Source organism: Pholcus phalangioides, unplaced genomic scaffold (assembly GCF_987345545.1).
Source record: "Pholcus phalangioides strain wild (caught in Gottingen) unplaced genomic scaffold, Ppha-v1.0 ptg000020l_1, whole genome shotgun sequence".
NCBI lineage: Eukaryota > Metazoa > Arthropoda > Arachnida > Araneae > Pholcidae > Pholcus > Pholcus phalangioides.
The window spans coordinates 9,883,617-9,903,130 of NW_028301613.1; the positions used below are offsets into that span (position 1 = coordinate 9,883,617).

The window sequence follows — 19,514 nt, forward strand, 5'->3', positions numbered from 1 at the left end:
ACTCGTTTTTGACGAACGTGTACTGTTCAGGAGTGCGCCGTCAGGACTTGCATTGCACAGATGAATTATCCTGAGTGTCGATATAATGAAGGACATCATGTTTAGGTGGAACGACTTTCGTGTTGAATGGCCGGGTAAGCGACAGGAATTTTTTCAAAAGCAAATGAAATTCGGAATTCGCCGACAAGACAGGTGAGATTTGTAAGTCAATTTGCCTACCTCTTGTTGACAGTCCCGTCGTTGAGTCGATCAATCGATTGTTGCCGATATCCACCATCAGTTTGTTCAGGAAATCTGCACAGATAATGGCTTGCGATGTTTTGGCGAAGATGAAACGCCAGCTGAAGTGTCTACGAAGGTCGAGATTCAGTGAAATAACTCACGTGCCATCGTTTGGTATGATCTCACCATTCGCGGCGTATAAACTAAACTCTGCTGAAGAGTTGAGCGACGTGGGTGAAGGATGAGGAATAATGCTGACTTGACTGCCAGTGTCGACCAAAAACACCCGGTCGTCGTTGATATAACGGACGGACAGGCGACTTGCTGGTTTGAAAAGAAGGGAGGAGTGCGCCTTGCTTCCCTCCCTGCTCACAAAGTTGGTTTTTTTTTTTTTTTGAAACACGAATGGTAGTCACATGTACCTGCGTTATCTCTCGGTGGCGATCGGCTCTCGCATCGAACTGGCACATTGTTGTGCTATTATCGAAACCTGGAAATCCTGTCGACTTTTTTGGTGAGCGCTGAAAGTTTCTCTGTGAGTTCTGCGATAGCATGAGCGGTTGACACTTCCGATGACATAGTTTTGGCATTGGTTGGAGTCACTGCAAGGATTTGCTCGACTTGTTGTCGACCACCTTATTCCACCAAACACCAAGTGTTTGTTGTCAACCACCTTATTTCTTCTACGACAAGTGGTGACCCGGACGTGATCAACTTGTGGTAGAAGGAATAAGGCGGTTGACGACAAACACTTCCTTCTACAATTCAAAGATATTATTAAACATTTATTAAACAAATAAACAGAACCTACAAGATTGAGTAGACCACGTGGCTATCGAAAGTTAATAATGTGCATTTTGTAGGGAATTTCATTTCGAATAAGCTAATTTCCATATAATCCATATTTCTCTCATTTGTTCATAGACGGAGAAATTTCCATAAATCTGTCGAAATAAAATTGCAAGGGGCAGGCAGGTACTGTGAATTTTTGTAAAAAACTTTTTTCATGCTATCGAAAGTTAATAACGTGCATTCTGTAGAGAATTTGATTTCGAATAAGGTAAACTAATCCATATTTCTGTCATATGATCATAGACGGAGAAATTTCCATAAATCTGTCCAAATTTTCATGTTTCAAAATCCTAAGGACCGGTACTGTCAATTTTTGAAGAAAACTTTTTTCATGGTATTGGAAATTCATAATGTGCATTTTGTAGGGAATTTCATTTCGCATAATGGTAAACTAATCCATATTTCTGTCATATGATCATAGACGAAGAAATTTCTATAAATCTGTCCAAATTTTCATGTTTTAAAATTGCAAGGGCCGGTACTGTCAATTTTTGAAAAAAACTTTTTTCATGGTATTGGAAATTCATAATGTGCATTTTGTAGGGAATTTCATTTCGAATAAGGTAAACAAATCCATATTTCTGTCATTTGTTCATAGACGGAGAAATTTCCATAAATCCGTCCAAATTTTCATGTTTCAAAATCCTAAAGGCCGGTACTGTGAATTTTTGAAAAAAACTTTTTTTTATGCCATTAGAAATTCATAATGTGCATTTTGTAGGCAATTTCATTTCGAATAAGGTAAACTAATCCATATTTCTGTCATATGATCATAGACGGAGAAATTTCCATAAATCTGTCCAAATTTTCATGTTTTAAAATTGCAAGGGCCGGTACTGTCAATTTTTGAAAAAAACTTTTTTTATGCTATGGGAAATTCATAATGTGCATTTTGTAGGGAATTTCATTTCGAATAAGGTAAACTAATCTATATTTCTGTCATATGATCATAGACGGAGAAATTTCTATAAATATATCCAAATTTTCATGTTTTAAAATTGAAAGGGCCGGTACTGTCAATTTTTGAAAAAAACTTTTTTCATGCTATTCGAAATTCATAATGTGCATTTTGTAGGGAATTTCATTTCAAATAAGGTAAACTAATCCATATTTCTGTCATTTGTTCATAGACGGAGAAATTTCCATAAATCCGTCCAAATTTTCATGTTTCAAAATCCTAAGGGCCGGTACTGTCAATTTTTGGAAAAAACTTTTTTTATGCCATTGGAAATTCATAATGTGCATTTTGTAGGGAATTTCATTTCGAATAAGGTAAACTAATCCATATTTCTGTCATTTGTTCATAGACGGAGAAATTTCCATAAATCCGTCCAAATTTTCATGTTTCAAAATCCTAAGGGCCGGCCGGTACTGTCAATTTTTGAAAAAAACTTTTTTCATGGCATAGCTGCCAAGTCTCCCGAATTTTTCGGGAATCTCCCGAATTTTAGCTTCATCGCTCGATCTCCCGAAAAGTTCTTAAATCTCCCGAATTTTTACGAAAATCACAAAAATCCCTAATTGTCCCTAAAAATTCCCTACTTCATTAAAAAAAATCCCCGCTTATGAAAACAATCCCTAAGGAATTTCTTGTGGGGCATGAAGCCTCTTTTTTTTCCCTTTCGAAATGACGTCACACGTCGTAAATGGGGAAATTCCCTTTTTAAAGAAGTTTTACAAACCCTCTGATGGTAACAAGAAAGTTGTTTGTCTTATCGTGCAGGGAAATGGCTTAGCAGCCAATAGTCCTGGACAGGGTTCGCACATCCTTACAAACTCCTTAAAAACTCCTAACTTTTCATTTCCCTCTGGAAGGGCCCTTATAACTCCTTACTTTTTGCAGCCATGCCTGAAAGGGTCCTTTTTTTTTTTCTCTGAAGGGATGGATGATCTTTCTTATTCATTCCCCATGGTGATGAATAGCATTGCCTAGAAAAATAAGAGGAAGCTTCCCCCGAATATAAAGAGGAAGAAAAGAGGAAAAAAAAAACGCTCTCTCTCTTTGTAATAGGAAATGTGAAAGCAGGGGATGGGATTGGAACATCCAATGGTTGTGCATACCTGCCAACCGTTACGATTTTGTCGTATTTAGTAAATTAATACGATTATACGCTTTTGCTTCTAAAAATGCGATTTTTTTACCGAATCGCTAGTTTTGACGTGTTTTCCTGCCTATGTCGCAAACTGGTCAGCGTTGGAAATCGATGGTCCGTAGAACAACATCACTCTGCTGAACCAGTAGCCGAAAATTCCCCCATGCCCAGTGGTGAGAAAGATTTTTTTAAGTTTTTACTTATGCGGCGAAACGATGTCTCGAACCTCCTATATTACGCAGTGTACTGAGTGCAGACCTCGCCCTTCCTATTTTTCCTACTATTTTCCTACTTTCGCCGGAATCGTCTTTTTTTTTACTGCAATTCTCTCCTACTATTCCTATTTTATCCCTCCTTCCCATTTGCTTACAGCCAATATCTCACTACGAAAATTCCGAGAAACCGCAAAATGTCACTGCTTTCCGCAGTTTTTTTGACGTGTGTTATTCACATTACAACTCACTACTGAAAAGGAAGAAAGGGAAAAAAAATTCAGTTCCACTGGAGTACGGGACGACGACAAGCGTATCTTTTCGCCGCCGCGCCTTAAAGTGCTAAAAACTGAAGTCCAGTGGGGAAAGCGAATCTGTTTCGCAGATTGGTTGCCGTAAATAAAAAGGCAAAAAAAAGAGGAACAGGCTCTATCCACACACAAGAGATTCTATGAGAGACTCCCAGGAGATAGGTTTCTCTCTCCTGGGATCCCGTAACGAGCGTTCATCCCCGAAGCCAGGTTTTCCTAGGAGTAGGATTTTTGCGCCGCATGAACCTGGATCATTTCGTGTCGGCAGAAATGAATTACATAATGACGTTACGCATTTGCGTTTTCCAAGCATGGCGCATCGACTCAGGACGGCTATATAGCATATGACCCGGGCGTCATCTACTCTATCGGCTGCATGCTCCGGTTTAAAGGGAAGAGACACAACACGAAAATGAAGGGAAGATCGCTGAAACGCGCGGCACACGACGCTTAACTCCTCCAGAAGCAGTCTGCCAATCACGCCCGACGTAAAGTACTGTCGTGAGCCGTATTGCGCTTTATAGGAAAACAGTCGTACTGCTTTTCATATTGATGAATTGATGGCATGTCGTGCTGGGTGATTCACGTTGCGCGCGGCATAGAAAACCTGCTAGTAAAACCCGGCTTTTAAAAGTGACAGCCCGAGCCACGTCTGGTTTTACAGGGGGGGGGGGGGGAGGACGAGCCGATCAGCCGCTATAGCTGAACCCACTTTTTTTTTAACCTTCAGAAAATAACTTTTGGGTATCTTTATGTTAGGGGGTCATTCAAGTATTACGTCAGCATGGATGGGGGATTTTCGATTTGCTGACTTGATGACGTGCAGAGGGGGGGGGGTGGATGATTCTTACGTCATCAACCACCCTTTATAAAAAATATGAAATATTCTTAATGGCGTCTTACTCGGTGCGTGAAAAACGAGTAAAACTTTTCACTAGTTTGTGGGCACCTGAACTAACAATCTCCCTATTGAATCCCCTACAGAGCCACTCTAGTGATCTTCAAATACTTAGCGGATCCAAATGCTCTGGAGCTGTGCCGCGCGTCATATAAGTGATCCGTGATTATGCCACAGATCACTTAGGGGGAATGTGCCGCGGATAACTTGAGTGATGTAGAACCGCACTGGTGGCAGGACCAATGCTCTAAAACTTTGTCACATGTCACTCAAGGGATCGCTTTATGTGCCACAGATCGCTTAAATGGTCTGGAATTGTGCCACGAGTCACTTAAGCGATCTGTAAATGTGTCACTTGGTTCATTGTTACAAAAATAGATTTAGGGGCAGGCCACATCATAATGCCAGGGCCACATTTGGTCCGCACAGGCCGAATGTTTACCGCGGGTCAAGGCTTACCAAGGGCTTAGAGAGGTAAGGTCGCAATGAATTTCTTGAGCAATTTTGGGTTCTTAGCCTTCAAATAGCATTGAAATTAACAAAAATTGATTATAATAACATATAAAGATATTTTGTTTCGAAATTGTAAAAAATATTTTTACAATTCTTTTAAAAAATATTTTGTGGATTAAGAAAATAAATTTTTGATCATCTGGGGGGAAGCCCCCAATTCAGATTCAGATTCCACCAATAAGCGTTAGGAGGAAGGGGGCAGAGCACTGACAGGGGGAGGGTGACAGTTTTGCTGACTTTTTCTGACAAGAGGGGTGAGTCAAAAATTGCTGAAAATTTACTGACCTACCCTTGAACAGCCCCTTATTTTAAAGCATGCATGTGCTCAACACATGGCCTAAATGTGGCCTGCCTCAAGTGGCTCCTGGCAAATTCTTACATCAATTGAGCGGCCCGCGGCACATTCCCAGATTGTTTGAGTGAGTGATTTCCGAGGGGAGGGGGGGGGGCTTTCTTTCTTTCAAACCAAACACAACTCAGGTCTATTACCATCTATGGGTAATTTACTATCTAGGAAGTTGTGCTGAAAGTGTGTGTGTGTGTGTGCCTAGGGTTGCTGCAAATATAAATAATTTTGTAAGAAAAATCTTTGTCGGCTGTGGTTTTTATTTTGAATAAATGGAGGGGGAATGAATATCACTTTTAGAATTTTTATAATTTATGTGATGCTGTTATGAATTATATTTTTGACTAATACTTGAAGGTTTTAGAACACTTTGGTGACAACAGAAAGCATGTATGTGGATTGATTATTTTATGAATTCTTATGATGCTGGGTAACAAATCAAAACTTGTAATTTTTGAACCACTTCTACATCTATATTTTTGAGAAGAGGGAAAGTTTGTTTGCAAATTAAAAATAAATTTGCATATGTGCCCCGCCCCTTTTTTTGCTGTAAAACTTGAAAGTTATGAAGTTTGCCATGACTCCTTAAAAACAGCTTGAAACTCCTTAAAAAGTCCTTAAAAACTCCTTACTTTTCATTTTGAAAATTTTGTATGAACCCTGCTGGATAATAATTGAAGATTATGGTGATGCACATGTGGTCAGAATTTCTTTTGTTATAACGTGCGATATAACAAAACACGAATACTGATAACCAAAAACATATTTAATCAATTTTAAAGATACTTATTCCGATGAATTTCCTTTCATCAAACGTTCCAGAAGAGGGCCGACTTTTCCTTTTTGTACAAGTTGTGTTACGGACATAAAGATCGGGCATGGAAAGACTGCCATCATCACTCGTGAAGTGAAAAAAAAAAAAAACCATCAAGTCACAAGAAGTCAGTGTTCTTCAAAAATTGACGGTGTTTTCCTTCATCTTCCGATGATTTTGGGGTCATTCGCGCAGAATGTTTGTTCACATCGTTTCTGATTGAGCACAATATTTATTTTTACATTATTGAAGTTTTGGCCTCCAATTTCACTTGTTTTTTGCGTAGGAATTTTATTCCCAAGGGTTTAACTTCCATGTGTGTAAAATCCCTATTTTAATTTGATTTCAGTTTTTAAGTAAGGATTTTATTCCCTACGTTTTAACTTTTATGTTTGGAAAATCCCTATTTTATTTGGAAAAATCCCTATTTTATTTGGAAAAATCCCTATTGTATTTATTAGGGAGTGGTTTTAGCATAAAATACGGGTTTGCGCGAAAATCTCCCGAATTTTCATTTTCAAAAGTTGGCAGCTATGTCATGGTATTGGAAATTCATAATGTGCATTTTGTAGGGAATTTCATTTCGCATAAGGTAAACTAATCCATATTTCTGTCATATGATCATAGACGGAGAAATGTCTATAAATCTGTCCTAATTTTCATGTTTTAAAATTGCAAGGGCCGGTACTGTCAATTTTTGAAAAAAACTTTTTTTTGGCCATTGGAAATTCATAATGTGCATTTTTTAGGCAATTTCATTTCGAATAAGGTAAACTAATCCATATTTCTGTCATTTGTTCATAGACGGAGAAATTTCCATAAATCCGTCCAAATTTTCATGTTTTAAAATCCTAAGGGCCGGCCGGTACTGTCAATTTTTGAAAAAAACTTTTTTCATGGTATTGGAAATTCATAATGTGCATTTTGTAGGGAATTTCATTTCGCATAAGGTAAACTAATCCATATTTCTTTCATATGATCATAGACGGAGAAATTTCTATAAATCTGTCCAAATTTTCATGTTTTAAAATTGCAAGGGCCGGTACTGTGAATTTTTGAAAAAAACTTTTTTTTATGCCATTAGAAATTCATAATGTGCATTTTGTAGGCAATTTCATTTCGAATAAGGTAAACTAATCCATATTTCTGTCATATGATCATAGACGGAGAAATTTCCATAAATCTGTCCAAATTTTCATGTTTTAAAATTGCAAGGGCCGGTACTGTCAATTTTTGGAAAAAACTTTTTTTATGCCATTGGAAATTCATAATGTGCATTTTGTAGGGAATTTCATTTCGAATAAGGTAAACTAATCCATATTTCTGTCATTTGTTCATAGACGAAGAAATTTCTATAAATCTGTCCAAATTTTCATGTTTTAAAATTGCAAGGGCCGGTACTGTCAATTTTTGAAAAAAACTTTTTTTATGCCATTGGAAATTCATAATGTGCATTTTGTAGGCAATTTCATTTCGAATAAGGTAAACTAATCCATATTTCTGTCATTTGTTCATAGACGGAGAAATTTCCATAAATCCGTCCAAATTTTCATGTTTCAAAATCCTAAGGGCCGGCCGGTACTGTCAATTTTTGAAAAAAACTTTTTTTTGGCCATTGGAAATTCATAATGTGCATTTTGTAGGCAATTTCATTTCGAATAAGGTAAACTAATCCATATTTCTGTCATTTGTTCATAGACGGAGAAATTTCCATAAATCCGTCCAAATTTTCATGTTTCAAAATCCTAAGGGCCGGTACTGTCAATTTTTGGAAAAAACTTTTTTTATGCCATTGGAAATTCATAATGTGCATTTTGTAGGGAATTTCATTTCGAATAAGGTAAACTAATCCATATTTCTGTCATTTGTTCATAGACGGATAAATTTCCATAAATCCGTCCAAATTTTCATGTTTTAAAATCCTAAGGGCCGGTACTGTCAATTTTTGAAAAAAACTTTTTTCATGGTATTGGAAATTCATAATGTGCATTTTGTAGGGAATTTCATTTCGCATAAGGTAAACTAATCCATATTTCTTTCATATGATCATAGACGGAGAAATTTCTATAAATCTGTCCAAATTTTCATGTTTTAAAATTGCAAGGGCCGGTACTGTGAATTTTTGAAAAAAACTTTTTTTTATGCCATTAGAAATTCATAATGTGCATTTTGTAGGCAATTTCATTTCGAATAAGGTAAACTAATCCATATTTCTGTCATATGATCATAGACGGAGAAATTTCTATAAATCTGTCCAAATTTTCATGTTTTAAAATTGCAAGGGCCGGTACTGTCAATTTTTGAAAAAAAACTTTTTTTATGCCATTGGAAATTCATAATGTGCATTTTGTAGGCAATTTCATTTCGAATAAGGTAAACTAATCCATATTTCTGTCATATGATCATAGACGGAGAAATTTCCATAAATCTGTCCAAATTTTCATGTTTTAAAATTGCAAGGGCCGGTACTGTCGATTTTTGAAAAAAACTTTTTTCATGGTATTGGAAATTCATAATGTGCATTTTGTAGGGAATTTCATTTCGCATAAGGTAAACTAATCCATATTTCTGTCATATGATCATAGACGGAGAAATTTCTATAAATCTGTCCTAATTTTCATGTTTTAAAATTGCAAGGGCCGGTACTGTCAATTTTTGGAAAAAACTTTTTTTATGCCATTGGAAATTCATAATGTGCATTTTGTAGGGAATTTCATTTCGAATAAGGTAAACTAATCCATATTTCTGTCATATGATCATAGACGGAGAAATTTCTATAAATCTGTCCTAATTTTCATGTTTTAAAATTGCAAGGGCCGGTACTGTCAATTTTTGGAAAAAACTTTTTTTATGCCATTGGAAATTCATAATGTGCATTTTGTAGGGAATTTCATTTCGAATAAGGTAAACTAATCCATATTTCTGTCATTTGTTCATAGATGGAGAAATTTCCATAAATCCGTCCAAATTTTCATGTTTCAAAATCCTAAGGGCCGGCCGGTACTGTCAATTTTTGAAAAAAACTTTTTTTGGCCATTGGAAATTCATAATGTGCATTTTTTAGGCAATTTCATTTCGAATAAGGTAAACTAATCCATATTTCTGTCATTTGTTCATAGACGGAGAAATTTCCATAAATCCGTCCAAATTTTCATGTTTCAAAATCCTAAGGGCCGGTACTGTCAATTTTTGAAAAAAACTTTTTTCATGGTATTGGAAATTCATAATGTGCATTTTGTAGGGAATTTCATTTCGCATAAGGTAAACTAATCCATATTTCTTTCATATGATCATAGACGGAGAAATTTCTATAAATCTGTCCAAATTTTCATGTTTTAAAATTGCAAGGGCCGGTACTGTGAATTTTTGAAAAAAACTTTTTTTTATGCCATTAGAAATTCATAATGTGCATTTTGTAGGCAATTTCATTTCGAATAAGGTAAACTAATCCATATTTCTGTCATATGATCATAGACGGAGAAATTTCTATAAATCTGTACAAATTTTCATGTTTTAAAATTGCAAGGGCCGGTACTGTCAATTTTTGAAAAAAAACTTTTTTTATGCCATTGGAAATTCATAATGTGCATTTTGTAGGCAATTTCATTTCGAATAAGGTAAACTAATCCATATTTCTGTCATATGATCATAGACTGAGAAATTTCTATAAATCTGTCCTAATTTTCATGTTTTAAAATTGCAAGGGCCGGTACTGTCAATTTTTGGAAAAAACTTTTTTTATGCCATTGGAAATTCATAATGTGCATTTTGTAGGGAATTTCATTTCGAATAAGGTAAACTAATCCATATTTCTGTCATTTGTTCATAGACGAAGAAATTTCTATAAATCTGTCCAAATTTTCATGTTTTAAAATTGCAAGGGCCGGTACTGTCAATTTTTGAAAAAAACTTTTTTTATGCCATTGGAAATTCATAATGTGCATTTTGTAGGCAATTTCATTTCGAATAAGGTAAACTAATCCATATTTCTGTCATATGATCATAGACGGAGAAATTTCTATAAATCTGTCCTAATTTTCATGTTTTAAAATTGCAAGGGCCGGTACTGTCAATTTTTGAAAAAAACTTTTTTCATGCTATTGGATATTGATAATGTGCATTTTGTAGGGAATTTCATTTCGAATAAGGTAAACTAATCCATATTTCTGTCATTTGTTCATAGACGGAGAAATTTCCATAAATCTGTCCAAATTTTCATGTTTCAAAATCCTCAGGACCAGTATTGTCAATTTTTGAAAAAAAACTTTTTTCAAGATATTCGAAATTCATAATGTGCATTTTGTAGAGAATTTGATTTCGAATAAGGTATACTAATCCATATTTCTGTCATTTGTTCATAGACGGAGAAATTTCCATAAATCTGTCCAAATAAAATTGCAAGGGCCGGTAATGTGAATTTTTGAAAAAAACTTTTTTCATTCTATCAAAAGTTAATAACGTGCATTCTGTAGGGAATTTCATTTCCAATAAGGTAAAATAATCCATATTTCTCTCATTTGTTCATAGACGGAGAAATTTCCATAAATCTGTCCAAATTTTCATGTTTCAAAATCCTCAGGACCAGTACTGTCAATTTTTGAAAAAAACTTTTTTCATGCTATTGGAAATTCATAATGTGCATTTTGTAGAGAATTTGATTTCGAATAAGGTAAACTAATCCATATTTCTGTCATTTGTTCATAGACGGAGAAATTTCCATAAATCTGTCCAAATAAAATTGCAAGGCCCGGTAATGTGAATTTTTGAAAAAAACTTTTTTCATCCTATCAAAAGTTAATAATGTGCATTCTGTAGGGAATTTCATTTCCAATAAGGTAAAATAATCCATATTTCTCTCGGGCGGTACTGTCAATTTTTGAAAAAAACTTTTTTCATGCTATCGAAAATTAATAATGTGCATTTTGTAGAGAATTTCATTTCTAATAAGGTATACTAATCCATATTTCTGTCATTTGTTCATAGACGGAGAAATTTCCATAAATCTGTCCAAATAAAATTGCAAGGGCCGGTAATGTGAATTTTTGAAAAAAACTTTTTTCATTCTATCAAAAGTTAATAACGTGCATTCTGTAGGGAATTTCATTTCGAATAAGGTAAACTAATCCATATTTCTGTCATTTGTTCATAGACGGAGAAATTTCCATAAATCTGTCTAAATTAATTTGCAAGGGCCGGTAATGTGAATTTTTGAAAAAAACTTTTTTCATCCTATCAAAAGTTAATAATGTGCATTCTGTAGGGAATTTCATTTCCAATAAGGTAAAATAATCCATATTTCTCTCGGGCGGTACTGTCAATTTTTGAAAAAAACTTTTTTCATGCTATCGAAAATTAATAATGTGCATTTTGTAGAGAATTTTATTTCTAATAAGGTATACTAATCCATATTTCTGTCATTTGTTCATAGACGGAGAAATTTCCATAAATCTGTCCAAATAAAATTGCAAGGGCCGGTAATGTGAATTTTTGAAAAAAACTTTTTTCATTCTATCAAAAGTTAATAACGTGCATTCTGTAGGGAATTCCATTTTGAATAAGGTAAACTAATCCATATTTCTGTCATTTGTTCATAGACGGAGAAATTTCCATAAATCTGTCCAAATTTTCATGTTTCAAAATCCTCAGGACCAGTATTGTCAATTTTTGAAAAAAAACTTTTTTCAAGATATTCGAAATTCATAATGTGCATTTTGTAGAGAATTTCATATCGAATAAGGTAATTTCCATATAATCCATATTTCTCTCATTTGTTCATAGACGGAGAAATTTCCATAAATGTGTCGAAATAAAATTGCAAGGGGCAGGCAGGTACTGTGAATTTTTGTAAAAAACTTTTTTCATGCTATCGAAAGTTAATAACGTTCATTTTGTAGGGAATTTCATTTCGAATAAGGTAAACTAATCCATATTTCTGTCATTTGGTCATAGACGGAGAAATTTCCATAAATCTGTCTAAATTAATTTGCAAGGGCCGGTAATGTGAATTTTTGAAAAATAATTTTTTCATGCTATTGAAAATTCATAATGTGCATTTTGTAGAGAATTTGATTTCGAATAAGGTAAACTAATCCATATTTCTGTCATTTGTTCATAGACGGAGAAATTTCCATAAATCTGTCCAAATAAAATTGCAAGGGCCGGTAATGTGAATTTTTGAAAAAAACTTTTTTCATTCTATCAAAAGTTAATAACGTGCATTCTGTAGGGAATTTCATTTCCAATAAGGTAAACTAATCCATATTTCTCTCGGGCGGTACTGTCAATTTTTGAAAAAAACTTTTTTCATGCTATCGAAAATTAATAATGTGCATTTTGTAGAGAATTTCATTTGTAATAAGGTATACTAATCCATATTTCTGTCATTTGTTCATAGACGGAGAAATTTCCATAAATCTGTCTAAATTAATTTGCAAGGGCCGGTAATGTGAATTTTTGAAAAATAATTTTTTCATGCTATTGAAAATTCATAATGTGCATTTTGTAGAGAATTTGATTTCGAATAAGGTAAACTAATCCATATTTCTGTCATTTGTTCATAGACGGAGAAATTTCCATAAATCTGTCCAAATAAAATTGCAAGGGCCGGTACTGTCAATTTTTGTAAAAAACTTTTTTCATGCTATCGAAAGTTAATAACGTGCATTTTGTAGGGAATTTCATTTCGAATAAGGTAAACTAATCCATATTTCTGTCATTTGTTCATAGACGGAGAAATTTCCATAAATCTGTCCAAATAAAATTGCAAGGGCGGGTAATGTGAATTTTTGAAAAAAACTTTTTTCATTCTATCAAAAGTTAATAACGTGCATTCTGTAGGGAATTCCATTTTGAATAAGGTAAACTAATCCATATTTCTGTCATTTGTTCATAGACGGAGAAATTTCCATAAATCTGTCCAAATTTTCATGTTTCAAAATCCTCAGGACCAGTACTGTCAATTTTTGAAAAAAAACTTTTTTCAAGATATTCGAAATTCATAATGTGCATTTTGTAGAGAATTTGATTTCGAATAAGGTATACTAATCCATATTTCTGTCATTTGTTCATAGACGGAGAAATTTCCGTAAATCTGTCCAAATAAAATTGCAAGGGCCGGTACTGTCAATTTTTGAAAAAAACTTTTTTCATGCTATTAGAAATTAATAATGTGCATTTTGTAGAGAATTTCATATCGAATAAGGTAATTTCCATATAATCCATATTTCTCTCATTTGTTCATAGACGGAGAAATTTCCATAAATGTGTCGAAATAAAATTGCAAGGGGCAGGCAGGTACTGTGAATTTTTGTAAAAAACTTTTTTCATGCTATCGAAAGTTAATAACGTGCATTTTGTAGGGAATTTCATTTCGAATAAGGTAAACTAATCCATATTTCTGTCATTTGTTCATAGACGGAGAAATTTCCATAAATCTGTCCAAATAAAATTGCAAGGGCCGGTAATGTGAATTTTTGAAAAATAATTTTTTCATGCTATTGAAAATTCATAATTTGCATTTTGTAGAGAATTTGATTTCGAATAAGGTAAACTAATCCATATTTCTGTCATTTGTTCATAGACGGAGAAATTTCCATAAATCTGTCCAAATAAAATTGCAAGGGCCGGTACTGTCAATTTTTGTAAAAAACTTTTTTCATGCTATCGAAAGTTAATAACGTGCATTCTGTAGGGAATTTGATTTCGAATAAGGTATACTAATCCATATTTCTGTCATTTGTTCATAGACGGAGAAATTTCCATAAATCTGTCCAAATGAAATTGCAAGGGCCGGTAATGTGAATTTTTGAAAAAAACTTTTTTCATTCTATCAAAAGTTAATAACGTGCATTCTGTAGGGAATTTCATTTCCAATAAGGTAAACTAATCCATATTTCTCTCGGGCGGTACTGTCAATTTTTGAAAAAAACTTTTTTCATGCTATCGAAAATTAATAATGTGCATTTTGTAGAGAATTTCATTTCTAATAAGGTATACTAATCCATATTTCTGTCATTTGTTCATAGACGGAGAAATTTCCATAAATCTGTCTAAATTAATTTGCAAGGGCCGGTAATGTGAATTTTTGAAAAATAATTTTTTCATGCTATTGAAAATTCATAATTTGCATTTTGTAGAGAATTTGATTTCGAATAAGGTAAACTAATCCATATTTCTGTCATTTGTTCATAGACGGAGAAATTTCCATAAATCTGTCCAAATAAAATTGCAAGGGCCGGTACTGTCAATTTTTGTAAAAAACTTTTTTCATGCTATCGAAAGTTAATAACGTGCATTTTGTAGGGAATTTCATTTCGAATAAGGTAAACTAATCCATATTTCTGTCATTTGTTCATAGACGGAGAAATTTCCATAAATCTGTCCAAATAAAATTGCAAGGGCCGGTAATGTGAATTTTTGAAAAAAACTTTTTTCATTCTATCAAAAGTTAATAACGTGCATTCTGTAGGGAATTCCATTTTGAATAAGGTAAACTAATCCATATTTCTGTCATTTGTTCATAGACGGAGAAATTTCCATAAATCTTTCCAAATTTTCATGTTTCAAAATCCTCAGGACCAGTACTGTCAATTTTTGAAAAAAAACTTTTTTCAAGATATTCGAAATTCATAATGTGCATTTTGTAGAGAATTTGATTTCGAATAAGGTATACTAATCCATATTTCTGTCATTTGTTCATAGACGGAGAAATTTCCGTAAATCTGTCCAAATAAAATTGCAAGGGCCGGTACTGTCAATTTTTGAAAAAAACTTTTTTCATGCTATTAGAAATTAATAATGTGCATTTTGTAGAGAATTTCATATCGAATAAGGTAATTTCCATATAATCCATATTTCTCTCATTTGTTCATAGACGGAAATATTTCCATAAATGTGTCGAAATAAAATTGCAAGGGGCAGGCAGGTACTGTGAATTTTTGTAAAAAACTTTTTTCATGCTATCGAAAGTTAATAACGTGCATTTTGTAGGGAATTTCATTTCCAATAAGGTAAAATAATCCATATTTCTCTCATTTGTTCATAGACGGAGAAATTTCCATAAATCTGTCCAAATAAAATTGCAAGGGCCGGTAATGTGAATTTTTGAAAAAAACTTTTTTCATTCTATCAAAAGTTAATAACGTGCATTCTGTAGGGAATTTCATTTCCAATAAGGTAAACTAATCCATATTTCTGTCATTTGTTCATAGACGGAGAAATTTCCATAAATCTGTCCAAATAAAATTGCAAGGGCCGGTAATGTGAATTTTTGAAAAAAACTTTTTTCATTCTATCAAAAGTTAATAACGTGCATTCTGTAGGGAATTCCATTTTGAATAAGGTAAACTAATCCATATTTCTGTCATTTGTTCATAGACGGAGAAATTTCCATAAATCTGTCTAAATTAATTTGCAAGGGCCGGTAATGTGAATTTTTGAAAAATAATTTTTTCATGCTATTGAAAATTCATAATTTGCATTTTGTAGAGAATTTGATTTCGAATAAGGTAAACTAATCCATATTTCTGTCATTTGTTCATAGACGGAGAAATTTCCATAAATCTGTCCAAATAAAATTGCAAGGGCCGGTAATGTGAATTTTTGAAAAAAACTTTTTTCATTCTATCAAAAGTTAATAACGTGCATTCTGTAGGGAATTCCATTTTGAATAAGGTAAACTAATCCATATTTCTGTCATTTGTTCATAGACGGAGAAATTTCCATAAATCTGTCCAAATTTTCATGTTTCAAAATCCTCAGGACCAGTACTGTCAATTTTTGAAAAAAAACTTTTTTCAAGATATTCGAAATTCATAATGTGCATTTTGTAGAGAATTTCATTTCTAATAAGGTATACTAATCCATATTTCTGTCATTTGTTCATAGACGGAGAAATTTCCATAAATCTGTCCAAATTTTCATGTTTCAAAATCCTCAGGACCAGTACTGTCAATTTTTGTAAAAAACTTTTTTCATGCTATCGAAAGTTAATAACGTGCATTTTGTAGGGAATTTCATTTCGAATAAGGTAAACTAATCCATATTTCTGTCATTTGTTCATAGACGGAGAAATTTCCATAAATCTGTCCAAATAAAATTGCAAGGGCCGGTAATGTGAATTTTTGAAAAAAACTTTTTTCATTCTATCAAAAGTTAATAACGTGCATTCTGTAGGGAATTCCATTTTGAATAAGGTAAACTAATCCATATTTCTGTCATTTGTTCATAGACGGAGAAATTTCCATAAATCTGTCCAAATTTTCATGTTTCAAAATCCTCAGGACCAGTACTGTCAATTTTTGAAAAAAAACTTTTTTCAAGATATTCGAAATTCATAATGTGCATTTTGTAGAGAATTTGATTTCGAATAAGGTATACTAATCCATATTTCTGTCATTTGTTCATAGACGGAGAAATTTCCGTAAATCTGTCCAAATAAAATTGCAAGGGCCGGTACTGTCAATTTTTGAAAAAAACTTTTTTCATGCTATTAGAAATTAATAATGTGCATTTTGTAGAGAATTTCATATCGAATAAGGTAATTTCCATATAATCCATATTTCTCTCATTTGTTCATAGACGGAAATATTTCCATAAATGTGTCGAAATAAAATTGCAAGGGGCAGGCAGGTACTGTGAATTTTTGTAAAAAACTTTTTTCATGCTATCGAAAGTTAATAACGTGCATTTTGTAGGGAATTTCATTTCGAATAAGGTAAACTAATCCATATTTCTGTCATTTGTTCATAGACGGAGAAATTTCCATAAATCTGTCTAAATTAATTTGCAAGGGCCGGTAATGTGAATTTTTGAAAAAAACTTTTTTCATGCTATTGAAAATTCATAATGTGCATTTTGTAGAGAATTTGATTTCGAATAAGATAAACTAATCCATATTTCTGTCATTTGTTCATAGACGGAGAAATTTCCATAAATCTGTCCAAATTTTCATGTTTCAAAATCCTCAGGACCAGTACTGTCAATTTTTGAAAAAAACTTTTTTCATGCTATTGGAAATTCATAATGTGCATTTTGTAGAGAATTTGATTTCGAATAAGGTATACTAATCCATATTTCTGTCATTTGTTCATAGACGGAGAAATTTCCGTAAATCTGTCCAAATAAAATTGCAAGGGCCGGTACTGTCAATTTTTGAAAAAAACTTTTTTCATGCTATTAGAAATTAATAATGTGCATTTTGTAGAGAATTTCATATCGAATAAGGTAATTTCCATATAATCCATATTTCTCTCATTTGTTCATAGACGGAGAAATTTCCATAAATGTGTCGAAATAAAATTGCAAGGGGCAGGCAGGTACTGTGAATTTTTGTAAAAAACTTTTTTCATGCTATCGAAAGTTAATAACGTGCATTTTGTAGGGAATTTCATTTCGAATAAGGTAAACTAATCCATATTTCTGTCATTTGTTCATAGACGGAGAAATTTCCATAAATCTGTCCAAATAAAATTGCAAGGGCCGGTAATGTGAATTTTTGAAAAAAACTTTTTTCATTCTATCAGAAGTTAATAACGTGCATTCTGTAGGGAATTTGATTTCGAATAAGGTATACTAATCCATATTTCTGTCATTTGTTCATAGACGGAGAAATTTCCATAAATCTGTCCAAATGAAATTGCAAGGGCCGGTAATGTGAATTTTTGTAAAAAACTTTTTTCATTCTATCAAAAGTTAATAACGTGCATTCTGTAGGGAATTTCATTTCCAATAAGGTAAACTAATCCATATTTCTCTCGGGCGGTACTGTCAATTTTTGAAAAAAACTTTTTTCATGCTATCGAAAATTAATAATGTGCATTTTGTAGAGAATTTCATTTCTAATAAGGTATACTAATCCATATTTCTGTCATTTGTTCATAGACGGAGAAATTTCCATAAATCTGTCTAAATTAATTTGCAAGGGCCGGTAATGTGAATTTTTGAAAAATAATTTTTTCATGCTATTGAAAATTCATATTGTGCATTTTGTAGAGAATTTGATTTCGAATAAGGTAAACTAATCCATATTTCTGTCATTTGTTCATAGACGGAGAAATTTCCATAAATCTGTCCAAATAAAATTGCAAGGGCCGGTACTGTCAATTTTTGTAAAAAACTTTTTTCATGCTATCGAAAGTTAATAACGTGTATTTTGTAGGGAATTTCATTTCGAATAAGGTAAACTAATCCATATTTCTGTCATTTGTTCATAGACGGAGAAATTTGCATAAATCTGTCCAAATAAAATTGCAAGGCCCGGTAATGTGAATTTTTGAAAAAAACTTTTTTCATCCTATCAAAAGTTAATAACGTGCATTCTGTAGGGAATTTCATTTCCAATAAGGTAAAATAATCCATATTTCTCTCGGGCGGTACTGTGAATTTTTGAAAAAAACTTTTTTCATGCTATCGAAAATTAATAATGTGCATTTTGTAGAGAATTTCATTTCTAATAAGGTATACTAATCCATATTTCTGTCATTTGTTCATAGACGGAGAAATTTCCGTAAATCTGTCCAAATAAAATTGCAAGGGCCGGTACTGTCAATTTTTGAAAAAAACTTTTTTCATGCTGTTAGAAATTAATAATGTGCATTTTGTACAGAATTTCATATCGAATAAGGTAAAATAATCCATATTTCTGTCATTTGTTCATAGACGGGGAAATTTCCGTAAATCTGTCCAAATAAAATTGCAAGGGCCGGTACTGTCAATTTTTGAAAAAAACTTTTTTCATGCTGTTAGAAATTAATAATGTGCATTTTGTACAGAATTTCATATCGAATAAGGTAAAATAATCCATATTTCTGTCATTTGTTCATAGACGGGGAAATTTCCATAAATCTGTCCAAATAAAATTGCAAGGGCCGGTAATGTGAATTTTTGAAAAAAACTTTTTTCATTCTATCAGAAGTTAATAACGTGCATTCTGTAGGGAATTTGATTTCGAATAAGGTATACTAATCCATATTTCTGTCATTTGTTCATAGACGGAGAAATTTCCATAAATCTGTCCAAATGAAATTGCAAGGGCCGGTAATGTGAATTTTTGAAAAAAACTTTTTTCATTCTATCAAAAGTTAATAACGTGCATTCTGTAGGGAATTTCATTTCCAATAAGGTAAACTAATCCATATTTCTGTCATTTGTTCATAGACGGAGAAATTTCCATAAATCTGTCCAAATAAAATTGCAAGGGCCGGTAATGTGAATTTTTGAAAAAAACTTTTTTCATTCTATCAAAAGTTAATAAC

General features: G+C 33.0%; 1 long non-coding RNA gene across 1 annotated transcript in view; it reads left to right on the forward strand.

Moving 5' to 3' along the window:
* Positions 1–12,091, forward strand: part of LOC149070955 (uncharacterized) — a 44,448-nt gene extending 32,357 nt beyond the window's left edge. The window contains exon 4 of the long non-coding RNA XR_016194988.1: positions 12,040–12,091. This is a non-coding gene — a long non-coding RNA (uncharacterized LOC149070955). The remainder of the gene's footprint in view (positions 1–12,039) is intronic.
* The last annotated feature ends 7,423 nt before the right edge of the window (positions 12,092–19,514 follow it).